Source organism: Nelumbo lutea, chromosome 4 (genome assembly GCF_056320005.1).
Source record: "Nelumbo lutea isolate HS-2025 chromosome 4, American lotus-T2T, whole genome shotgun sequence".
Lineage (NCBI taxonomy): Eukaryota > Viridiplantae > Streptophyta > Magnoliopsida > Proteales > Nelumbonaceae > Nelumbo > Nelumbo lutea.
Window position 1 is genome coordinate 38,897,648 of NC_142687.1, and position 4,832 is coordinate 38,902,479.

Here is a 4,832-nt window from a genome sequence, read left to right on the forward strand (position 1 = left end):
ACGAGTCGACCCGACCCATTTATGTATTTATATGCGATGTTAGGTGGTTAGTATGGGTGAAGGTGGGCATGGGTCAAGTGGGTTAATATGGGTCAGGGTTAGGGTGGGTTTTGACCCTTTAACAAACATTGATGATGGGTATTGGTGGGTTGGTGGGTCAGGATGGGTGAATTGGTATTCAACCCTTACCCAACCCAACTCAACCCAACCCACCCATTTGCGAACCCTAGGAATGGGAACAATTCTAGAGAAAGAACAAGAAATGGGTATTCATTTAAATTTGGAAATGGAGGAATTTAGCAAACAAGGAAGGACGACTGTCCCCCAGGTGAAGTATATGCTTGATACATCAGTGTTCCTACTTGAAAGCAACAGCATTTTGAATTTCATGTTCAGGCTCTCAGTCATTCAGCCGGGTTTCCATCATTAATAATATTATTATTAACTAGTGTTCTATATTGATAATTGATGATCTTACAACCTATGGACATAATGAGATTGTCCAACTTATTCAATCCACTCCCCACATTGAAAAAAGAAGAAACAAAAAAAAAAAAAAAAAACTACTAAACTTCTCTCCCCCCATCCCATTAATTAAATATATGGCTAGCTATTAATTCTATAATAATAGTAGTAATTCTTAATATTTCGAGGCTTTAGAATATACCCCAAGAATACCTAGAACAGAAGCTAACAACCACACCAACAATTCTTCAGAGACTAAGATATTGATCTTCAATTCTTTGTTGTTTCCTTTTCATTTTTTTTTTCTCTTTTCTATTTTTCTTCTCTGAAAAAATAGTTTATTTGAAGTTTTTTGTACAGACAACCCAATATTGTTGATATTCTTTAATTCCTTCATTCCTATATAGCTCTACTAATTCTAACAGACAATTAATTAATGCATTGATATTTATGCTTCAAAATGGCCTTTTGAGATCCTTGAAATCAGTTGAATCAATACATTCCAGCTTCCCTCTGTAAAGATTCAACAGTTTCAGCAGTTCAGTTGCTTTCTCCTTTGTTCCCTCACCACATCCAACCTGCAACAGCAACAGCAGCTTCTGAAATGCACCCACTTGAAGAGCCTCAATCACAATACTTCCCTCATCCGGATTCCTATTCTTGCAGAGCTTCCAGAGAATGGAGACTGAGAACTCGGTAGCCAGATCTGATATGCGTAAAATCTTCTTAACTAGGACTGGCATAGTTAGAGCATTGCTGTAGGCCTTCTCTCTTGCTTCTTGGCAGCTGCACAAGCCATCCAGAACGCCCAAAGCTTTCTCACAGAGGCTCTTATCGGAGTCGACCAGGATGTCCAGAAGCAATGAAACCAACCCCATCTCCACAAACCCTGATTTAATTCTGTCGCTGCTGTAAAGGTTTGATGGTGAAACCATTTGATAGATGGATACCAAGGAGGCTTTTGTGGCTGTAGGACAGATAGGTTCCTTGATCAGCTTAACCAGAGCTTGGTTCGCCCCTTCAATCTCCGCCAAGAGACTAACATGCTTTTGATCCGAAGAGAGAAGCTCTTTCAGTACCAGAACTGCATTCTGCCTCCCGGAAAGGCCGCCGGAGTTTAAAAACCAGACCATGCAACGTAGAGAAGCCGGAGATCCTAAGTAAGATTGGGCTTCTGAATCCAGTGGCAACATCCACGGCATTGCAGATAGTATCTCCTCCAGAGCAGCGACGTTCTTCTCGAATGAAGCTGCCGCAAAAGCATCGAATGCTGCCGCCAGAACACGCCCTGCCCCGTTCCCGACGATGCAGCGCTTGTTGCGCTCGTTCTCCTTCCCCAGTCTTTTGATCTTCGCCACCAATTCTCGGCACCCAGATTGATCCCCACGCCAAGCTGCATCCGTAATCCTCGAAAGAAGCTCCAGTACCTCAACTGGGGTGACAGGAATTCGCGGCGTCGGGATCCTCTCAATGCCTAAAGACCGATTCTTGACGCACCAGTCCTGTATCATCTTCCGTATGGCGTGATTCGGGATCGGCTCAAAGCTCGTCAACACCTTGTTCGTAACTGGGCACGTCTGGTTTCCAGACTCGATCCACCTCTCGATGCTCTCACGATCGTAAGTTATCCCGGTGGACAAAGTCACCGGGTCTTTCATCAGCTCAAGAGATATGGGGCAACGGAAATGCGTCGGGATAGTCACCTCCATGTCCAGTTGGCCGCCCGGCTGCTTCTGGGTCTTGCCAGCACGACGGCTGGCTCTTCTCTTTCTCCAGTTGGAAATCATCTGTATCAATTGTTAAAAACTTCAAAGCTGCAAACAGAGAGAAGAATGATGAACCGTATATGTTTCTTGTGAAGAGGAAGGAATCCCGTGGGCATCTATTTATATATAGGTTGAGACGCGTTCACCAAATGTTTTAAACAAAGAAATTAATCGAAAATAAAACAGAAGGAACCGTTCAAACTGGAGTTTCAGAGAGAGAGAGAGAGAGAGAGGGAAAATATTGAAATGGAAGGTCTGTTCTGTGAGGGATTTGAATATTGACCGTTGAAAGTTTGAAAGCGAAGAACAGACTCACCGAGAGACCGTTAAAAAGAGTGGGAGGATTGAGAAACGGTAACAGAACAGTAGCTCTGATGAAATATTGAAATTATGAGCTGGGATTTGAATGGTTGACGTGCTGACCGTTGCCCGTCAACCGGGGGGCGACTGACCCGGCTTTGCCCGGGTTTTCATTCCCGGTGGCAACACGGACGTAACGCGTGGCTACCATGATAATCATCATGGAAACGGGTCGGGTTGAGAACCGAGGTGACCAGGTCGTTGATTAGGTGGAGGCGTGTGAAGTGCTAAATGCGGTGTAATTAATAGACAGACCGAGTCAGCTCAGCTGGGGAGTAGGGGCCGGGGGGAATTGCTGGTCGGGTTTTCAATGATATTCTGTTGGATCGGGTTCAGTAATTCAGTGCTGGACGCTTTTGTCACTTGTCAAATTCTCTGAGTCTTGAGGCTTGAGCTGTTTCAAGCCAAAGCGGAAAGGCTGAACGTAATTATCGCTAGACGCATGAGGCCGTCTACTAGGTACTGATAACTTACTCCGAACGACCAGCGAAGGGATTTGTTTGGTTACAAATTTTATGCAACACTGTTTTAAAAACCGACCCAATAACGGGATCATTGTTTAGATGGTCAGGTTGGCCAGTAATTCAGCCGCGTAGACCAATTCGTGATGTTATAAATAAAAGAATAATAAAATAAAAATGTAGAATATCTATAATAAAAAAAGTTGAACATCAACTATGATACCGGGAAGACATGAAAGAGGTGACCATCAAGTGATTTTCATCAAAATTTATGGGGTAATCAAAGCTCTTCTAATATTATATCTTTTCGGTATCATAAATTTTTTATTAAATATTTATCATATTAAATATAAATAAGTGTCTATAAGAATTTTTGTTATAGGCAATGGTAATTAAAGTTTTAAAAACTGGATCGGACATGAAATCATTTTAGAACTAGTTTTTGGGTCAAACAGTCCAATCATTCGGTTCGAGTGAATGGCCCATTCTAATTAAAAAAAAAAAATTACAATAAAAAAACAGTAAAAAACCGTTGTCCAGGTCAATGGGTTGATGGTTCGACCATCTGGGTCAACGAATTGTTGGCCAAATCAATGGTTTATTATTATTATTATTATTCAAGAGCAGTTTTATGGTGAAACAAAACCGATTGCCTGATTAATTCCAATCAATCAATCCGACTATCCAGTCAAATCCGATTTTCAAAACTATGATATCATAAAAATATAAAAAAAAAAAGACAAAAAAAGAATTGATGCATGATTTGTAACTACCTGGTAGGGTTAAATGATTCAATGATTCAACTGTTTGGGTTAATAGGTCATTGACCTAGCCAAAATGGACTGGAAACATGGTTGGATGATGGGTTGACCAGTTCAACTGGTCGGCTCGGCCAAAGTTTGGAAGTAGCAGAATTAAAAGTACATAGCTTTTGAAACCAGGACCGCTTTTGTGGTTCATTTAAGGTTGAAACCAGGAACTTGAGAGGTTGAACTAGACAACCATGACCATGGCGTTTCTGATTTGATGCAGTTTTTAAAACACTGGTTCATTCGAACAAACAAATGATCAAAACAAAAAACAATTGTCACATCATAAAAAAATGTATTATTTAAAAAAATGCAAAAAGTGTATTAATTTCGATTTGAAAAACACAAATCATACACATCCACAAACACTCCCTAAGATTAAAGTATACCAAAAGCACATGCTTCCAAGTTCCAAACTTGACTTGGCACATGCAATATTTTTCAAGGCATGCCTCTCACATGCTATATTTAAATGTTCTTCAATTTTGCTTTATAACCAATCACATCATAACTTTTTTACTTTTGCTTTTGGTATTACATAATACACATAGCAGGGGAATGAGGAGTATGGGTCATAGCAGGATGCACGTGCATTGAATGCCTACAGTTCTGTGGGTTTGATTTTATGCTGATTACTGAAAAAAAATTCGCTGCTCACTCTGAATAAGAATTCCAGCGGAATATGATGCCATTTCATAAAACCAAAATAAACGTTTTAGTCGAATGAAGGGAAAATTTATGATAACGAAGGTTTTGACCAATCAAAATCCTTCATGAATTCTGATTAGAACTGAGTTGATTGATTGTCACTTTCATAATACCAGTTGATTGGTTATAAGTCTTTCCATTATCATGTCTTTTTAGCATTATAGTTTAATTATTTTTATTTTAATTAAAAATTAGGGTAAATACAAAAACCTCCACTGAAGTTTATGACAATCATAAAATCCTCACTTATAGTTTTATTTTAA

At 39.9% G+C, this 4,832-nt stretch overlaps 1 pseudogene across 1 annotated transcript; it reads right to left on the reverse strand.

Annotated features, from left to right (window-relative positions):
• Positions 1 to 417: 417 nt before the first annotated feature.
• LOC148855312 (U-box domain-containing protein 21 pseudogene) lies at positions 418 to 2,527 on the reverse strand (annotated as a pseudogene). The gene has a single exon (XR_016112531.1). The product of XR_016112531.1 is annotated as a U-box domain-containing protein 21 pseudogene (transcript).
• Positions 2,528 to 4,832: the final 2,305 nt, after the last annotated feature.